The sequence below is a fragment of the Gorilla gorilla genome, chromosome 11, assembly GCF_029281585.2.
Source record: "Gorilla gorilla gorilla isolate KB3781 chromosome 11, NHGRI_mGorGor1-v2.1_pri, whole genome shotgun sequence".
Lineage (NCBI taxonomy): Eukaryota > Metazoa > Chordata > Mammalia > Primates > Hominidae > Gorilla > Gorilla gorilla.
In genome coordinates, this window is record NC_073235.2 from 22,626,911 (window position 1) to 22,647,757 (window position 20,847).

A 20,847-nucleotide genomic window follows, 5' to 3' on the forward strand; every position below is an offset into this window, starting at 1 on the left:
TCAGGAGGCTAAGTTGGGAGGACCACTTGAGCCTAGGAGTTTGAATCCCATCTGGGCAACAGAGTGAAATCCCAATCTCTTTAAAAAATGGGCAGAAGATCTGAAAAGACACTTCACCAAAAATATACGGGCAGCAAATAAGCATATGAAAAGATGGTCAACATGTGTCATTAAGGAATTACAAATTAAAACAAGCGGATACCAATACACACCTGCTAGCATGTTTAAAATCACTGACAACACCAAATGTTGGCAAGGTTGTGGAGCAACAGGAACTCTAATTCATTCTTGGTGGAATACAGAATGGTACAGACATTTTGGAAGACAGTTTAATAGTTTCTCACAAAACAAAACATACTCTTACCATATGCTCCAGTAATCACACTCCTTGGTATTTACCCAAAAGAGCTGAAAACTTATGTCCACGCAAAAACCTGCATATGCATGTTTATAGCAGCTTTATTCATAAGTGCCAAAACTTGGAAGCAACCAAGATGCCCTTCAGTAAGTGAATGGATGAATAAACTGTGGTACATCAGAGAGTGAAATGTTATTCAGCACTAAAAGAAATGAGCCACCAAACCTTGAAAAAAACATGGAAGACACTTAAATGCATATTACTAAGTTTTAAAAGCCAATTTGAAAAGGCTACATACTGTACGATTTCAACTCTATGGCGTCTGGAAAAGACTAAACTATGGAAACAGTAAAAAGATCAGTGGTTGCCAGGGGTTGGGGTTGGGGAGGAGGAGGGATGAAAAGATAGAGCACAAAAGACTTTTAGGGCAGTGAAACCATAACTGCACCAGATAAATCTGGTTCAACCTTTAAGTAACAAAGTTGTGAGTTGTTTCTCAGTTGCCATAAACCATCCCCAGGTCACGTAACTGGAGCAAGCCCAGATGAACCAAGCAGGCAACATGAGTGGAACTTAAGTTAAGAAGTGGACACAACATGGCAGGATCTGGGATCCAGTCAGATGGAGCCCTGGCATCACCCTGTGGTAGGATCCAGTGAGAACACACCCCCTGGCATCATCTCATTGCAAGATCCAATCAGATCACACCTCATTACACTCTGACTATAAAACCTGCCCCATCCCCCAGCTCAGGGAGCTAGCTTTGAGTGTTTCCTTCTGTCTCCTTGCCAGTTGACTCACAATAAACCTCTTTCACTGCAGAAACGTGGTGTTTCACTGTTTGGCTTTCTGTTGCACAAAACTACTCTGTTTACTTTTTTTTTTTTTTTTTTGAGACGGAGTCTCACTCTGTCACCCAGGCTGGCGCGATCTTGGCTCACTGCAACCTCCATCTCCCGGGTTCATGCCATTCTCCTGCCTTAGCCTCCTGAGTAGCTGCGACTACAGGTGTCCGCCATCACGCCCGGCTAATTTTTAGGTATTTTTAGTAGAGACGGGGTTTCACCGTGTTAGCCAGGATGGTCTCGATCTCCTGACTTCGTGATCTGCCCACCTCAGCCTCCCAAAGTGCTGGGATTACAGGCATCAGCCACCACGCCTGGCCTCTGTTTACTATTATGGTGAACCCATAGCATTATCCATTTGTCCAAAGCCACAGAATGTACAACACCAAGAGTGAACCCCAGAGTAAATTACAGACTCTGGGTGATAATGATGTGTCAATGTAGGTTCCATTATAACAAATGTAACATTCTGCTGCAGAGTGTTGATAATAGGGGAGGTTATTGCGTGGTGACGGGACAGGAACCCTCTGTACTTTCCATTCAACTCTGCTGTGAACCTAAAACTGCTCTAAAAAATATACAGTATATAGCTGGGTATGGTGGCTCACGTCTGTAATCCCAGCACTTTGGGAGGCTGAGGTGGGTGGATCACCTAAGGTCAGAAGTTCAAGAACAGCCTGACCAACATGGAGAAACCCTGTCTTTACAAAAATACAAAATTAGCTGGCGTGGTGGTGCATGCCTGTAATCCCAGCTACTCAGGAGGCTGAGAGAGGAGAATAGCTTGAACCCAGGAGGCGGAAGTTGCAGTGAGCCGAGATCACGTCACTGCACTCTAGCCTGGGCAACAAGAGTGAAACTCCGTTTCAAAAAAAAAAAAAACATACAGTATATAGATAGATAGATAGATAGATAGATAGATATGGATATATAATTGTATTTATATACCATATATATATAAATACACATATATGTGTAATTGTAAAGATAGTCAAAGATCTATACCTCAAAAGACAGCAAGCCCAGGCAGCCATAGAGGCAAATTCTTCTAAGCTTTCAAGCAAGATACAATGCCTGTGTAATACAAACTGTTCCACAATTTAACAAAGATAAAACTCTTCCTGCCTTTTTTTATAATCCTGACATGCAAAGATCTTAAATTACACATTAGCATAGTGAATTGACTATTAAATTAAAAGAATATATTGTGACCAAAAGAATTTTTCCCAGAAATGCAAGGAATGTACAAGATTGATATAAAGGAAACTCTAAAACTAGATTGAATGATATGAAAGTCCTGAATAAATGGAGAGACATTCAATGTTCTAGGATAGGAAAACTCAATAGGGTAAACTTGTTTCTTCCCAAATCAGTCTGTAAGTCTATGAATGTACTTCCAATCAAAACACCAACAGGATAATTAGAGAAACTTCACAAAGTTACTCTTAAGGTTCATCTGTATTAGAAAATGCATGAGAACAAAATCAGTTTTGAAAAAGAATAATAATCAGTATGTATATGAACTACCATATATCAAAACACATTTTAAAACTAAGGAACTCGGCTGGGCACGGTAGCTCACACCTGTGATGCCAACTCTTTGGAAGGTCAAGATGGGCAGATTGCTCGAGCTCGGGAGTTTGAGACCAGCCTGGGCAATGTGGTGAAACCCCATCTCTACAAAACACACAAAAATTAGCTGGGCATGATGGTGTGTGCCTGTAGTTCCAGCTACTCGGGAGGCTGAGGTGGGAGGGTAGCTTCAACCTGGAAGTCAAGGCTGCAATGAACAATGACTGTGCCACTGCATTCCAGCCTGGTCAACAGAGTGAACTCTGTCTCTAAAAATACATAAATAAATAAATAAAATAAGGAACTAAAATACTGAGGTCTTGGTGCAACACAGTCAAATCAGTGAAACAGAATAAAGTATAGAAGTAAACCTGATTATTAAAATATTTATTCATCCAACAGATATTTCTTTAGTTAGTTATTTAGTTTGAGACAGTCTCACTGTGTCTCCCAAGCTGGAGTGCAGTGGTGCAATCTTGGCTCCCTGCAACTTCTGCCACCCAGGCTTGAGCAATTCTCCCACCTCAGCCTCCCGAGTAACTGGAATTACAGGCACACACCACCACGCCTGGCTAATGTTTGTATTTTTAGTAGAGATGGGGTTTCACCATGTTGGCCAGGCTGGTCTCAAATTCCTGACCTCATGGTCTGCCTGCTTCGGCCTCCCAAAGTGCTGGGATTACAGGCTTGAGCCACCGTGCCCAGCCCCCAACAAATATTTATTGAACACCTACTATGTATCAGCACAGTTCCAGATGCAGATGATATAATAAACAAAACATAATGTCTTCACTGTCTTGAAACTTATATTCTAATTGTGGGAGACAAATGAATGAACACACAAATAATGTTATAATACAGCAGATGGTGCTAGGTGCAGCTCCAACCAGGGTGTCAGCAGCAGAGGGGGTGAGGAGTCTGATTCAGAATATGGTTTGATGGTAGAGCTAGCAGAATTTGCTCATTGATCTTGATGGAGGGTGTGAGTGTGAGAGAAATCAAGAGTGACATCCAGGTTTAGGAGTTAGCCACCAGAAGAGCAGAGGTTTTGTCTACCGAGACGTAGACGACTTTGGGAAGAGCAGATGGGAGGGAGTTCACGAGTCTAGTTTTGTTCCTTTGGTCGGAGATGCCTACCAGACATCCAGGAGGGTATGTCCAATAGGTAGTTGGGTATACGGGTTTGAAATTAGGTGAGAGAATTGGGCTAGAGACATTAACTTGGATGTCAGTCAGTGTATTAGGCCATTCTTGCATTGCTATAAAGGAATACCTGAGACAGGGTAATTTATAAAGAAAAGAGGTTTCATTGGCTCACAGTTCTGCAGGTTGTACAGGAAGCATAGCACCGGCATCTGCTTCTGGGGAGGCCTCTAGAAGCTTCTAATCATGGCACAAGGCAAAGCTGGAGCTTGCACATCACATGGCGAAAACAGGAGCAAGATAGAGAGGGAGGGGGTTTCACACACTTTTAAACAACTAGATCTCACAAGAATTCACTCACTATCATGGGGACAGCACCAAGGGGATGGTGCTAAACCATTCAAGAGAAACCCACCCCCATGAGCCAATCACCTCCCACCAGGCCCCACTTTCAACACTGAGGATTACATTTCAACATGAGATTCGGGCAGGGGCACAACTCCATAGTATATCAGTCAGCATGTAAATGCTATTTAAACCCATAGACTGGATGAGATCACCGAGAGAGGCTAGACAGAGATGAGCATGACTGAGCATTGGGTCCTCCACGAGTAAACCATCCAGAAGATGAGGGGTAATAAGTGAGAGGGGCTGAGAAGGGGTGGCCAGGGAAGTAGGAGGAAATCCAGGCAGGTTGGAGGCCTGGGAGCAAGGCAAGGGGTTATCCCAAGGAAGATGGAGTTGTCCACTCTGTCAAGCCCTGCTAAGCTGCCAGGGACTACTGGATCCAGCACAGGGTTTATGATCCACACAAACATGCTCATGCAGTGAGCGACCCACTGCAATTTCAGGATCATGCGGGAAAGAGAGGACAAACTAATGGTTGGGGTTAGCTTTTTACATCACATTCTCTTTCCTTTCTTATTAAACAAAACAGAGCTCTGAAGCAAATATAGTAAAATTTATTTACTATTAATCTGGGTATTGGGTTCAGAAGTATTAGTTATATCATTTCCTTCATTTTCCTATATATTTAAAATGTAGCATAATAAAAAAGCAAAACAGCTTATTCTATGTAAATATTTGAAACAACTATGAATAAAATATTTTTAGAATGGCTCCCAAGAAGGTGGAAACTGACTGGCCCTGGCAGGTTGCATGCGTTGTGGCTTCATAGGCCCTGAGTACTTTTACCTCCATCAAAAAATACTTCAAATGATACTTTATAACTGCCTTGTCTAAAGTCAAATGTGATCCAGACTGGACACATTATTATATGTTCATTATGGTTATATTTATTTTTCCTTTTGGTTTTATTTTATTTGTTGATTTTAATTTTAATTTTTGGAGACAGGGTCTCACTCTGTTGTCAGGCCGGAGTGCAGTGATGCACTCTTGTCTCACTGCAACCTCCACCTCCCAGGTTCAAGTGATTCTCCTGCCTCAGCCTCCTGAGTAGCTGGGACCACAAGTGTGCACCACCACACACCCGGCTAATTTTTTTGTATTTTAGTAGAGATGGGGTTTCACCATGTTGGCCAGGCTGGTCTTGAACTCCTGACCTCAGGTGATCCACCCACCTTGGCCTTTCAAAGTGCTTGGATTACAGGTGTGAGCCACCATGCCCAGCCTTTCCTTCTGATTTTAAAATAAATTAAAATGAAAACATTTTCAGAGGCGCCTGACAGTGCCGTGTCCATATGCCAGTGGAGATTTTGGGCAGTTGCAGCAAACTCGGGCAGGGCGGAGGGCTCCTTTTTACTCTTGACTCAGCATGTAGATGAATGACCACATAGCAAAACACATTTTAAAACTGAGGAACTAGGCTGGGCTCAGTAGCTCACACCTGTAATGTCAGTACTTTGGGAGGCAGAGGTGGGCAGATTGCTTGAGCTCAGGAGTTCGAGACCAACCTGGGCAACGTGGCGAAACCCATCTTGTTTTATTTGAATTTTTAACAATGTGTACACTGTTCCCTTTTTTTTTCTAAAGGGGACAAAACTTCCAAATGAATAATGAACCTAATAGAAGATCGGACCAGGATGGAAAGAGAAAATCCACAGTGAGTAGATACGAATGGCCCGAAGCCACGAAAAGATGCTCAGTGGTAGGATAGTCAGGGAAATGTCACTCATGCCACAAAGAGTTTTTAACTAGCAAAAATGAAAAATACTGCTATTGTGGGGTGTTGACATGGGCATGGGGAAATGCACTCTCACAACTTGGAAAGAGTGATAACTGGTTTAGTCTTTCAGAAGGGCAATTTATCGGTGCTTATTCACACATATAATGCAAACAGCCTTTCACTGGACAGTGTTATTCCAAGATAACTGACAAGTAGAAATACTCTCACATAAGCAAAAAGATGCTCGCACAGATATATGCATTGCACCATTGTTTGAGTGAGGAATTAAAAATAACCTAGATGTCCATCATAGGGGAATTAATAAAGTATGGTGTACACATTCTGCAAAAAATGTGAATTAGTTGTTAAATGCAATGAAATAGATTGATATGCGGCAACAGAATGTCTACCACATTGTTATGTGAAAGAAGCCAGTTACAGAGCAGTAAGTATGGCCCTGTCTGTCCACAGATGTGTGTGTGTGTGTGTGTGTGTGTGTGTGTGTGTGTAATAGAAGCCATCCTTCTCTGGACAATGCTTATCTCTGGAGGAGAGACTGATTGAGGTGAAAACATAGTGGGTGGGGAAGGGGATTTCTCTTTTTTTCATTTTTTTTTTGTTTTGTTTTGTTTTGAGACTGACTCTTGCTCTGTCTCCCAGGCTGGAGTGCAGTGGCACGATCTTGGCTCACTGCAACCTCTGCCTTCCAGGTTCAAGCAATTCTCCTATCTCAGCCTCCTGAGTAACTGGGACTATAGGCACACACCACCACACCCGGCTAATTTTTTTGTATTTTTAGTAGAGACAGGGTTTTGCCATGTTGGCTAGGCTGGTCTGGAATTCCTGATGTCAGGTGATCCACCCACTTTGGCCTCCCAAAGTGCTGGGATTACAGGCGTGAGCCACTGCACCCAGCCAGGAAAGGGATTTCTTACTCTAGATTTTATATGCTTCTGTAGTGCTTTATTTTCTTACAGAGAGAATGTGTTTCATATAATACTTGCATAATTTTTTTAACAAGTCGAATAGTTTAATAAGCGAGGCTGGAGATAGCTCTTGCTGACCAGCTCTTGCTGGGAGAAGCGAGGTTCACTGGGCCCGCAGACAGCTGCAGTTTGGGATTTAGGAGCTTCGAGTTTTCTGAGCTGGAAAAGTCCAGGGGTCCTTTGTCTGTGCAAAGATCCATCTCAAACACATCGGCCGCTGCCTGCTGTGGCCCAGCCTGCACCAGGCAGTTTCATGGATACAGGACGGTGTCGTTTTCAGCCCCACCCTGTGAGGGAAGTGTTTTCATTCCCACTTTTGTGACAGAAGCCCTGAGCCATAGGGAGCTCACCCAGCGGGCTTGGAGCCCAGTCCCGGGCTGGGAGGAGAGAAAAGCTGTGAACCTCCCAGAACACTGGCTTTCGCATTGAAGGAGCTCTCAGGAGAGGCCTCGCCAAGCCCTAGGGCAAACAGGAACAGGCCGAAGGGCATAAGGGGAAGGGTCAAGGAGAGACACTGGCTAGGCTGGTCCCATGGGCCTAGGAAAGCAGTCACAGTCCTGTCCAGATCCCCCCAGGGCACAGCCTATGCCTAGAGTCCCTCCTTCCACTAACCCGTGCTGGTTGCCAGTCCACCCTTGCCCTGCTCAGTCCTCCCTCATCTGAGAATGACAGGCTTGGCTGGAGAATCTTGTCCTCATTGTGCCAGCAGCCTGGGGACCTGAAAAAGAAAGGTCTCACCTCCTTGGGCCCATCTCCCTCCCTCCAGTCACTGCCATCCACTCCACCATTGCTGCAGCCAACTCCTGGTGGGGACCACATGGGCTTCTCTGCTGCCATCCTCACATCTCTCAAGGGCTCCACCACACCCACTGACAGAGGAGCATGCTGCAGCTCCAAGGGTTTAGTGGATTGAATAGTGGCCCCCAAAATCCATGTCCAAGTCTGAACACCCCAGTATCTGTGAACATGCACTTATTTGGAAATAGGTCTTTCTCAGTGGAATTGAGGTAAGGATCCCCAGATGGGATCATCCTGAATTTAGGGAGGCCCTAAACCCAATGACTGGCATTCCTGTAAGAGAAAGGAGGGGGAAATTTGTGACCCAGACACAGTGGAAAGACAGAGAGTGGAATATCGCAGCCCTAAGCCAAGGGGTGTCTGGGTGGCCGGTAAGTGCCAGAAGCCAGAAGAGTGGCATGGAGCAGACTGTCCCTTGGAGCTTCCAGAAGGAACCACCCTGCCCTACTGTATTAGTCCATTTTCACACTGCTGATAAAGACTCAGCCAATGCTGGGAAGAAAAAGAGGTTTAATGGACTCACAGTTCCATGTGGCTGGGGAGGCCTCACAATCATGGTGGAAGGCAAGGAGGAGCAAGTCACATCTTACATGGATGGCAGCAGACAAAGAGATCTCATGCAGGGAAACCCTCCCTTATAAAACCATCAGATCTCATGAGACTTGTTCACTATCGTGAGAACAGCACAGGAGAGACCTCCCCCATGATTCAATTGTCTCCCACCAGGTTCCTCCCACAACACATGGGAATGATGGGAGCTACAATTCAAGACAAGATTTGAGTGAGGACACAGCCAAACCATATCACCCACCTTGATTTCAGATTCTGGCGTGCATCACTGTGAGAGAATATATATCTGTTGCTTGAAGCCACCTGGTTTGTGGTCCTTGGACAGAAGCCCTAGGAAGCTAACATGGAAGATTATGAGGTTTTCCCGGGGTCACTCAGCTGGAAAGTGGGGGGCTGTGAACGGAGGTCCCTCCTGGCTGTTCACGACTATGATACACCGATGCTAGGCGGTGACAAAGGCCCTCTTTTGGCCAAACTCTAGCTAGGCTCCTCTGAACCCTTTCTCAGCTGGGCGTCCTCCATGGCCTGTGAGAACTTGAACAGAACACTGTGGTGCCGAGGCACCCCCGCACCTTGCGGGGCTGCAAGAGAAGGGAACACCCCCCAGGACATTAGTGAGAATGACCAAGAATGCTGTATTTTTCCTGTTCCAACTCTAAGAAGTCATAAAATTACACAAATGGAGCCAGTTTCTGAGTAAAAGAGAAGTGAGTGGTGCAGTGGTTTTGTTTTGGTTGTTACTGAACTTTTTATTAAAACAGCCCCTGTAGGGTGCCACTGAGAAGCACAGTCCCCTACCCACCACGCTCCCTCCGCCAGTTCTCCCCACCGACAACCCGTTTCTGGTCTTAGTTCTTCCAGCCATTCCCTCCTGGGCTGAGTTTTCTCCACACGCCCTCCGGGCCCCATCTCTGACTTTGCCCCTGCTCTCTGCCCCAGGTGGCCAAGCAGGCTGAACGCTGAGGTCTGCAGCAGGGCCGGCCCTGTGCCTTCTGGCTTCCCACGGGACTGTGGAAGGGGAGGGCAGAGGGATGGAGGTTTATTTTCCTGGCACCTTCCTGCCAGGCCCAGGTACGGACAGAGGCTGTGTGGCCATAACTCCTGCTGGGTGGACCGTCTGCCCAGCGCCAGCTCCCTGCCAGGCTTCTGAGAAGCTGTTCCCTGGGCCTCCTGCCCTTTGCTGGCCCCTCAGCCCCGCCCACACCTCTGCCACACCTCTAGGAAATGTACTTCTAAACTTAGTATGAGATGAGATTCCTTCTCACCCCCATCTCGGCCCTGCTCGCATGGCCCAAGGGGACATTTCGAACCCTCTCGTCTTCTGGAGACATCAAAATATAGCTGTTAAAGAGGCAAATACTCTCCGGACCCATTAACAATTAATGCAATGGAAAAAGTCACACACATCTGATTTTGCATCTTTGGGCAAAATCAGATTTTGTGTGACTTTGGGCAAGTCACATGACCTCTCTGAGTCTCTGTTTTCTCCTTGTGACATGAGGATACTTCTTGTTGAAGTTGCATCTCCAACAGCAACTTCTTGGAGCATTGCAAAGCATTGAACCGGACCAGCACCATGCCCTGCACATGGTAGACGCCAGGAGCAGAACTCTAGGGAGTCTAGCATCTCCCCGAGCCCTCATGACCCCCTACGGGGACAGGCAGGCACTGTTGCCCCCATCTGACAGAGCAAGTGAGCCGAAGAGCACGTTCACGCAGCAGTGAGGGGCCTGAGCAGGATTAGGACTCAGGTCTCCCAACACCCAGGCCAGGGGCCTCTTGGATACACTGAAGACCACTTCCAGTGCTTTTAAAAATGCTTTTGATATTTATGAGCGAAACAATAGGATATCTGGGGTTGACTTTAAAATACTCCAGCAAAAAACAAAAAAGTTGGTGGGAAGAAGAATAGGTGAAACAGACTATTTGTAGACGGGTGGACCCTGGTGCTGGTGACAGGTTCTGTGTATTCTTTACATGGCTCTCTTTCCCTTTGGGTATGTTTTCAGTTTTCCACAATAAAACCTTAACCTCTTTATGAATCATCTCTAATGACTGGTGAAATCGTTAATAAGAAAAGCAAAATGCAGAATTGTGTAACTCCCAATTGTGTGTGTGTGTATGTGTGTCTGTGTCTACCCACATAGGTGTGAAAAGATCCCTAACGAATGTGTTAATTCAATGTTTATTTCTGGGTGATGGAATGATTATTTTTGTTTCCTTCTTTTATTTGTACGTATTTTCCAAGGTTTCTAAAATGAGTACTTGTTACTTTTTTTTCTTTTTCTTTTTCTTTTTTTTTGAGACATGGTCTCGCTTTGTTGCCCAGGCTGGAGCACAGTGGTGTGATCATAGTTCATTACAGCCTCAAATTCCTGGGCTCAAGTGATCCTCCCACCTCAGCCTCCTGAGTAGCTAGGACTACAGGAGAAGGCCACCATGCTTGGCTAATTTTTTTTTTCTTTTTGGTAGAGATGAGGTCTCACTTCACTATGTTGCCCAGGCTGGTCTCAAACTCCTGGCCTCAAACAATCCACCCACCTTGGCCTCTACAAGTGCTGGAATTACAGGTGTGGGCCACCACACCTACCCTATGTATTACTTTTGTGTGTTGGGGGGTGAGGGGGACAGGGTCTCACTTTGTTGCCCAGGCTGGAGTGCAGTGGCATGATCTAGGCTCACTGCAACCTCCCCTTCTAGGGCTCAGCAATTCTCCTACCTCAGCCCCCTGAGCAGCTGGGACTACAGGCATGTGCTACCACACCCAGCTAATTATGCTTTTGTTGTAGAAACACGGTCTCACCGTGTTGCCCAGGCTGGTCTCAAACTCCTGGGCTCAAGTGATCTACCTGCCTCAGCCTCCCAAAGTACTGGCATTACAGGCATGACCCACGCCTCCCGACTATGTTACTTGTATAATCAGAAAAACAGCCACTAGTAAAACGTTTAAAGTATAACTTTGCCAAATTGAGCCATTGGGGCAGGAGATGCTGGGAGCACAGAGTAGGAGATACAGTGTGGCTGGGGGTCCCCATAGCTGCCTAACTGAGCCTCGCCAGGCAAGATGGGGCTGGGGATGGGAAAGGCAGATGCTCTTGCTTCCTCAGAGACAAGGGGGTGGTCAGGCAGGTCCCCCTGCACCTTGAGGCTTCTCAGATTCCTCTCCCACCAGTGGGTGCCAGTCCCAGGAGGCCTAGCCATCACACATGCTGCCCAGCCCAGCCCTGCCCGGTTGCCTTGGCCTTGCCTCAAGGGCTGGGTGCCAGGGGAGGTGAGCCAGGTGTCAGGGCCACAGCCTGCATCTGGGGGTGGGGTGGCAGAGAGGCACGTCGTCCTTCTTCTCAGAGATGGGATCTAGTTTCATCATCCGATCCCACCAACGGAGGGCAGCAGGACAGCGGAGTATGAAAGGTGGTGCCAACCAGGCCTAGCCAGTGTGATGCCAGACCCCTCTCTGGCTTAGCGGGCAGACACAGAGACTGCCCCTGTTACTGAGGACCTACCATGTGTCAGGCATATCCCATGACCTGGAGAAGCAGGAATTGCTGTGCCCATTTCACAGATGAGAGAGGGGAGACTAAGAGCTCCACTCACCTAGTTGAAACCCTCCAGCATTTCCTCATTGCCCTCAGGCCGGGTCTTAGCACCCCCACCCTTGTTTCTGCCACTCTGAAATATATATTGTGCACCTGCTTGCCTCCAGTCCTGTACTTAGGGTCTCCCTTGCTGTATCGGCTCTCTCCTCATTCTGTCATCATCATGTCTCAGTGGCAATGCCACCTCCTCCAGGAAACCTCCCCTGATAGGCTCAGGCTACTGGGACAACTCTCCCGCTCTCAGTGTTCCTCTGCATAGCCTTATTGTGCTGTGCTGCAGGCATACTTCCCTGTCACTTCTCCCTATGGCCCCTGACCATGGACTCCCTGAGGATGGGGACAGAGTCAGGGCCACCATACAGAATCACCTCTCCAGAGGGCTGCTGTACCATGCCACTCCAGGGTGACGGTTCCATGAGTGTTCCCTTGACCGGTGTTGTTGTGCAAGATGCAACCTGCACAACTGCACATAGCAGCCCTGGCTTGGGTCTTACTCATCTCTGGGCTGACAAGAGGTTTGTGTAAGTGGAATGAGTGAATGAATGAATGAATGAGCAAGTGGGTGGGTGAGGGAGTTTCCCAGGTCTCCCAGTGGCACAGTTAAGGTTCCATCCTTGGCTGGAGACACTCTAGATCTCCTGCTTTGCATGCCTGCTGGAGGACTGGAGAGCTTGGGACCTGCCCAGGCACTGGGCTGAAGCTGGTCCAGAGCCCTGAGCCATACCCAAGAAGGGCCTCTGGCTGAGGCAGACCCCTGGGGCCTCCCTGGGATGGGCACCCCAGTGGGAGGGATGTGCTGCTGGAGAAGCCAGATGGGCCAGGTAAGGCTGATGCCCACAGGGCATGTGGAAGCTGATAACCTGAGACAGACACTGTCCTGGTAGGTCTGGGGACTCTTTGCTCAGGAAGTGGCCTATAGCCTTGGAGTGGAGCCTACCTGTACCGTGAGGGCTTCTCCAGGGAGCAGACAAAGCCGAGTAGAGAATTCAACACAAACCTAGTGAAGATCTTTTATGTGTGGGATTCTGTGCTGTGTCCTGGGGCCCCAAATGCTAAGCACAGTCCCTGCCATCAGGCTGCTCACAGCCCACAGGCAGATATGAGAGCATCATCTCCCCTTCCCCAGGTCCAGGGTGGCTCCTGACTCAGGGAGCCTGGCCCTAATTTTCCCACAGAAGGTGCAGAGGCGATGGAAGGGGAGACAGGGCAGGAGGTTGGGACACCAGAGGAGGACCCTGCATGGCAGCTCACAGTTACCCTTTAGAAGCTGGGTTCATGGCCGGGAGCGGTGGTTCATGCCTGTAATCCCAGCACTTTGGGAGGCCAAGGTGGGTAGATCCCTTGAGCCCAGGAGTTCAAGACTAGCCTGGGCAACATGGCAAAAGCCTGTCTCTACAAAACATACAAAAAACTAGGTGGGCATGGTGGTGTGCACCTGCAGTTCCAGGAGGCTGTCCTGGGTGCTCCCACGGCTGCCATAGCTTATCCGTCTGAGCCTGGGAGACAGAGGTTGCAGTGAGCCGAGATCATGCCACTGCATTGCCTGGATGACAAAGTGAGACTCTGCCTCAAAAAAAAATAAAAATAAAAAGAGGAAGAAGAAGAAGGAGAAGGAGAAAAAAGGAGGACGAGGAGGAGAAGGGGAAGGAGAAGGAGAAGAGGAAGAAGGAGAAGAAGGAAGGAGAAGGAGGAGGAGGAGGAGGAGAAGAAGAAGAAGAAGAAGAAGAAGAAGAAGAAGAAGAAGAAGAAGAAGAAGAAGAAGAAGAATAAGAAGAAGAAGAAGAAGAAGGAGAAGAAATAATCAGCAGCAGCTGGATTCATGCTTCAGCTGTTCTTAGATGCAGTGATGGAATAGAAAGGAGGTGGGCTTTGGGCCGGGCGCGGTGGCTCACGCCTGTAATCCCAGCACTCTGGGAGGCCAAGGTGGGCGGATCACGAGGTCAGGAGATCGAGACCATCCTGGCTAACATGGTGAAACCCCGTCTCTACTAAACAAAAAAAAAATAGCTGGGCGTGGTAGCGGGCACCTGTAGTCCTAGCTACTTGGGAGGCTGAGGTAGGAGAATGGCGTGAACCCGGGAGGCGGAGCTTGCAGTGAGCAGAGATCGCGCCGCTGCACTCCAGCCTGGGCGACACAGTGAGACTCCATCTCAAAAAAAAAAAAAAAAAAAAAAAAAAAAGGAGATGGGCTTTGTGGCCGACAGAGTTGAGATCAAATTCTGGCTCTACCACTTCGTGGCTTTGTGACATTGCAAATTACTTAGCACCTGTGACCCCCAGTGTCTGCAAAACGGGAATGATGGTAAGACCTCTTGGTGCAGGCTGCCACATCGATGAGTCTCGGGGTGATTACGCCCAGGGAAAGAAGGCAGGCAAAAAAAGAGTAACTACAGTATTGATTCTCTACCTGGACCCATTTACCAATTAATGCAATGGAAAAAGTCACACACATCTGATTTTGCATCCTGTGTGACTTTGGGCAACTGTTCCCAAGGGCAGAGCAATCCACACTCGGAGAAAGCAGGTCAGCAGTTGTGGAGGATAGGGGTAAGGTGTGAGGACGAATGAAAGGATGACAAAGGGCCACTTGGAAGCTTCTGGAGGTGAGAGACATGTTCATTATCTTAACTGTGATGATGGTTCCATGGGAGTATATGGATGTTAAAAATTAAGTAGTACACTTTAAATCTGTGCAGCTTATTGTATGTCAATTATATTCCAGTAGAGCAGTTTTAAAAGAGAAATCCCCTTAATTCTAAAATGTTTTAAAATTCAGCGCCTTCTTCCTGAGGAGTGTGTCACAGGTTGAAGTGACTATGTTGAGCGCCTTGTTGGTGTCTGGATGTAGCACATTTCGTGACGGTTAGATCCTTCCCCATCCTCACATGATCAAGTTGATTATTGCCCGATGCATTTGTTGAAAGCACATCTAGTGAGTTCCATCAAGGTGACGGACATGTACTGAGTGCTGGGGCCAGAAGAGCTAAGTCCTGCCCTCCAGGAGTTTCACGCCAAGGGGCCAGGAAAGACCTCCAAGCAGGGACCACATAGCGTGGTTAGGCCTGTCTGGAGAGGAGCCCAGGGCAGCCCCCCGAAGAGGCCAGGGGGCCCAGAACCCCAGGTGGCGATGATCAGTTTCTTCTGTTCGGACTCCTCTGTCAGGACCCACTGCTCACCCAGTCTGGGGGACCATGTTGGCCACCGGAAGAAGGGCAGGCTTTGGGGCACACTGCCGGCGCTCCCTGACTGTTCATATGTACCTGAGTTTGGCGAACCTTGGGCTTTTCAGCCTTTAATGCATGTATAAGCAAGTATTGCCTTCAGATTTGGGTTGCTGTTTTTCTGGTTTTCTTTTTAGTTTTGATTCCTTTTTAGCCAATTAGTCCTTTTCTGAGCTATAATAGCAAAGAAATTCAAAACAAAAATGTCCAGCAATATGGATTTTGTTTAATAAATTAGACTGAGCTTCAAAACAGCAGGTAGGATGTTCTGGGGTGGTGTGGTGATGTGTGTGTGCATGCACACTCATGAGCCATGAGGTGTGAATAATAATTTCTCTTTTGTACTCTTTTGCTAGTTGACATTTTCTATGCTTGGAAATGACCATGTACCACTCTAGTATTAAGAGGAAAATACTGAAATAAATCACAAACAGAAAGAAGTCCATGGAACCGTATCTGTCCACCCCCAGCTCAGATCACCATCATCTCCTCCATGATCTGCTGCTGCCCTGGCCTCCCAAATGCACCCCCTCCTACTCCCTATCTCTAGGCCTGTTCTGTACCCCGAGAGATCTTCACAAAATGCAAATCTGATCACATCCGTCTTCTGCTTTAACACTCTCTTCTGGCTCCTCTGGCCGCAGAAGAGTCTCCTCCATTTGTGTGGTAGACCAAGCCCTATGGACCATCCCTTCCCATGTCCAAGCTCAGACCTCACAGCTCCCCTGAACCCAGGCTCTGCCTGGAACATCCCAGCCTCTTTCTGCCACATGTGTTGAGTGCTGAGGGCATTTGGGGTTTGCTCTGCTGGAGCTGTTTTCCTGACCTCGCCCTCCCTCTGTTCTCAGCAACCAGTTCCTTGCCCTGCAGCTCTCAGTCGAGGTCACTTTCCTTTGGCAAAGCTGCCCCTTCTGTCCTGGGTGCGCCCATGGCCACCATAGCCCATCCACCTGAGTGTGCGACCTCTACCTGTACTTCCTGCCTCCTTGCCTGGTGCCTCTACTGGCCTGGGAGGGTCTCACTCGTCCTTCCACATGCTGCTGCCTAGGGGATGGGGCTTATTCACTGCTGTCTCCCTGCACCAAGCACAGCTCCTGAACTAGAGAAGGTGGCCAACAAGGTGCTCCTGGGGAATGAATGAATAAGGAACCCCTAAGAATGCATTCGCATGAATCCTACTCGAATCAAGTCCTCTGCTTTGCAGAGGTGTTTTTGTGTTTTATTCTGTTTAACTCTTTAATCCCCCGGTGATATTGCCCTCTCCTAAACTTCTGTAGGATCTGCTGAGGTACTGCTTATTTGACCCTTTCCCTATACAGGTGATTTTAAAAAGCTGTGTGAAGCAAGAAAGTAAGTGAATGGGGGAAAGGGAGAAATGAAAATTTAAACTGAAAACAGGGCACAGTCAATACATAAAAACATGCATTATAATGCTAGAAGTGGGCTACTTATGTGATCCTGAGCTTCCTACTGGTCAAAGAGGGAAAATGGCCAGCCTCAGGGTGCTCAGATTCTATACGATATAAACAAGCCAGTTATTTCAAAACATAGACTTTCCCGAATCTGAAATCTGAAGGTAATTTCTCTTGTGGTTTCAAATAAAGGTGGTCTCATGGGATGAGGGACAGTGTCTTGACCACACGGTGAATTTCTGTAGCTCCTTCTTAAATAGCATCTTCAAAGCACTTGGTTGGCATTGTGGCAAAATGTAACAGCAAACTCACCCATCCAGGCAGGGGTCAGTCTAGGCAATACTGGTTTATCAGAAACAAGGTGTGGTCAAAGGAATGAGCTCATAGACCCATGCGGAAGCTCCTTCTCAAAGAAAATCCAGGAAGTTGCTGACAGCAATGATGACAGGCGCCGCTGGAGGCAGTATTGCCCATCTCTAGAGGGGAGATGCCTGGGAGGAAGGGCAGTAGGCATTTGGATGAGAAGGTTCTATTGTGTTTATTTTCTTAAAGGAAGGTCTTAGTTTATGATGCTGTGTCTTGTGTCTGGGCAGGTGCCTGTTCTGCAAGTACAGAATTCCAGTACTGCAACTTTGCGGCTTGGGCAAGCTACATTGCCACTGTGAACCTCAGTCTCCTCCTCTGCGGAATAGAGACTGGTAAAAATTCTCGCTATACAGGTTGGCTGGGAAATGCTAAGTCTTACCCTCATGAAAAGACAAGAAATTGCAACATGAATCTGATGGTGAAACCCTGGCGCATGTCTCTGGCGTGGACATAGGATGCTCTCTCTGAACCAGCATCCCAAGCGCAGTCCCCATGATTCTTCAAGCCCTCCTGGGCCCCAGGTAGGAAACCAGACATGCAGGCTTCCCTGAGCAGGTCAGGGGCCTGCCTGCCTTGATTGGCAAGCCTGGGAAGGAATTTTAATTGAAGTTCATTAACATTTTTCTCCTACTTCTTGAGGATTTGCTGTGTGAGTTTAGAGGAATGTTATATCTGATAAGATGAAGACAGGGCCTGTGGACAACAGCTCCCTTGCTCTCAGGGATCCCCTGTTAGATGCTAAGCATGTACAACCCCCCCCCCCACCAGCTAGTCCCTGCACCCACTTTCTGGACCAAGCTATTGGGGCTGTTGGTTCAGGCCTCCTAAGAGCTGTCCCCTTGGCACTTCTGTGAGCTAGAAGGGTGGGAACCGCAGTGCTGGATCTGTCTGCAGCCGCCTGTGGCTATGGAGCCACATTTGTTCAACTCCTGATCCATCTGCTAGCAGTGAACCTGCTGGACACCACCTGGGCACTTATTCAGGGTCATAGCCCCATGAGGTCAGCACTGTGCTTTCCTGGATTTTTCAGAGGAGGGAACTGGGGCCTGTCTGTGGCCCAGACCTCAAGCCCAGCAGGTGACTGGAGGCCCCGCTGGCACAGCCACTCATCCTCATGCTGGCAGCCGTGGGGTGGCCTGTGGGGTACACTCACATGGGCACAGATGGGTCACAGCCATCGAGCAGATGAGCTGGCACTCCAGCCCAGAGCTCAGGCCCTGTGCCTCCAGGCTGCTGGGCTGTGTCTAGAGCTGCACCAGCCAGTGTGGCAGCTGCTAGACTACACACTAGCCCTATTCCCAGCCCTCTGTAGCCACATCTGGCTACCCTGTCCTACAGTGCAGATGTAGAACATGTATGTCCATCATGGCAGGAAGTTCCGATGCACAGTGCTGAGTAGAGTGCCTTTCCACTTGTTGGGGGAGGTTGGGGGAGGATAAGGGGCTTGGTGACCAAGGTATGGGGGGTAGGGAGTGGCACACACCTCTGGATGCATCACCAGGTCAAGGCTGCTGGACCCTGGGCCTATCTGGACCTACCCAGCCTGCCTCAGCCTTGCTCCCCTGAGCCAGGATCACCCCCAAAGCCCTGTGCTTGCCCCCTGCCCTCAGGGAGGTTGCGGTTGAGCAACTGCTTCCAGCGATACAAGGTCAGCAGTTTCTAGCCAAGCAGGTCTGGGCTGGCCCTCCTGTTTGCAGAGCTTAGCACCCCTGTGGTCCCATGGCCAGCTGGGCCTTCACCCTCCAGATGCAGTCAGCCACCGCGGCCCAGCGCCCTGACTCCATCTGCACATTTGGGACCCTCCTCCCACCTCTCAGCCAGAGATGGGCAGCTGATAATGAGGACAGATCACAGAGAGCCTGGCAGAGCCCCCTGCTTCTGTCAGGGATGGCCCTGGTCATGGCTTTCATCTTCCACAAGCATGTGTGTATGCATGTGTATATGTGTGTGTGTGTGTGTGTCTGTGTCTGTGTATGTCTATGTTTGTGTGTGCATGTGTCTGCGTGTATCTCTGTGCATATGCATATGTGTGAGTGTTCCTGTGTGCATGTGTGTGTGTGCATGTGTGTCTCTGTGCCTGTCCTGGGCAGGGGTTGTGGGCTGAGGACATTCTCTCTCGTTCCCCTTCAGTGTGTGTTACGGGCAGGGGAGGCTTTGCATCCCAGTCTGTCCTGCAAGCAAGGGCTAGGGCTTTAAAGAGTTCCTGCACAGGCCGGGCGCAGTGGCTCACACCTGTAATCCCAGCACTTTGGGATGCCAAGGCAAGAAGGTCACTTGAGTCCAGGAGTTTGAGACCAGCCTGGTGAACACAGTGAGACCCAGCCTCTACAAAAAATAAAAAATAAATAAATTAGCTGGGCACTGTGATGTGTCCCTGTAGTCCCAGCTACTCAGGAGGCTGCGGCAGTAGGATGGCTTGAGCCTGGGAGGTAAAGCCTGCGGTGAGCTGAGATCATGCCACTGTATTCCAGCCTGGGTGATAGAGAAAGACCCTGTCTCAGAAAAAAAAAAAGTTCATGAAGTAACCTCCAGTATGTGAAAGATGATAATCCTGGCCTCCTGGCCTCAGGTCCAGGTAGGCCACGTAGTAAAATGGTGACAGTAAAGATGCCTATTGCATAGCCCCACTAGGGGATGTAAAGCGGTTGCATAGTGCCTGGCGCATGCTCCGTAAATCTTGGCTAGTGTTGTATTTTAAGATCTCCCATCATTAAATGCCACTAGGAGCTGGAACTCTGCAAAACACTTTATACACATTCTCTCCTCTAATCCTGCCTGCACTGTAAGAGGTGCGTGTTATGACCGCCTTGGTCCCATTGCCATAGGCTGATTCCTCACCCTCGGCACTCCCGGATTCCCAGGGAACATCCGTGGCCCCGCGGGAAGAAATTTGAACACTGGGCTAGGAGAGGGAGCTCAGGGGTCTTCGTTTCTCAGTTCTGTGACCACCACGCAGCACCTACTGGGTACCAGGCCTCCGGGGCTGTGTGCAGGAGTGGAGGAAGAGTAAGATTCCAAGAGAATGATCCCAGAGAGGTCCCTGCTGAGAAAAGAAGGCAGCAGGGAGCCGGCCAGGGCCACCCTGGCCACAAAGGCCAAGACCAAGGACTGCTGGGTCCACCTAGTAAGGGGTAGCAGCTGGAGCTTTGGGGTCAGGCTGGGCAGAGTGTGTGCTTATATGACGCTAGGGCTCCAAATACCCTTCCTCTCTGAAAAATCCCCTACCTGTCAGCTGCCCAGGGCCCAAATTCCACCCCTTAAAATGCATCCCCCTTTAAGGTTGGGGAATTCTGTCTCCAGATAGCGCCTGTCTCTGTAGAAGGCAGCTGTCTTAAATTGGAGGGAGCTCCCAGCAAGCGGCAATGCCATCCGTCGTGGGGAAGAGAAGGAGACCCTGCTGGATGGCGTTGATGAGCTGAGGGAGAGAAAAGGGTGGTGATGCCAGGGTGTGGGGCTGATCCCCGAGTGGGACCCGGCGAGACGGCCACAGTGCGCCCCAGGAGCTGCCCTTCAGACACTGGGGACTCAGTGCTGGCAGGTGGCAGCAGCCACAGCACAATGACTTCATTTTCAGATTATTATTATTTAAACACGGAAAAACTAAGAAAGACAAAAGAAGTTTGTTTTGGCAACTTGACTTTAAGCTTCAGGAAAGTCAGCGGCCTGGGTCTGGGGCTGGCTGCCTCAGGGACCTGGCTGTCTGTGGGGGTTGGGGGTGCAGGGGGGGATGGGGCCATGTGGGATTGGATGCAAAGGGCAGGATGCAGTCACACAGCCACTTGTTTTGCCCACAAGACACTAAATGACTGGGATGACTGATTCTCTTTTTTTTTTGTAACTTCACTAGCTGGTGGA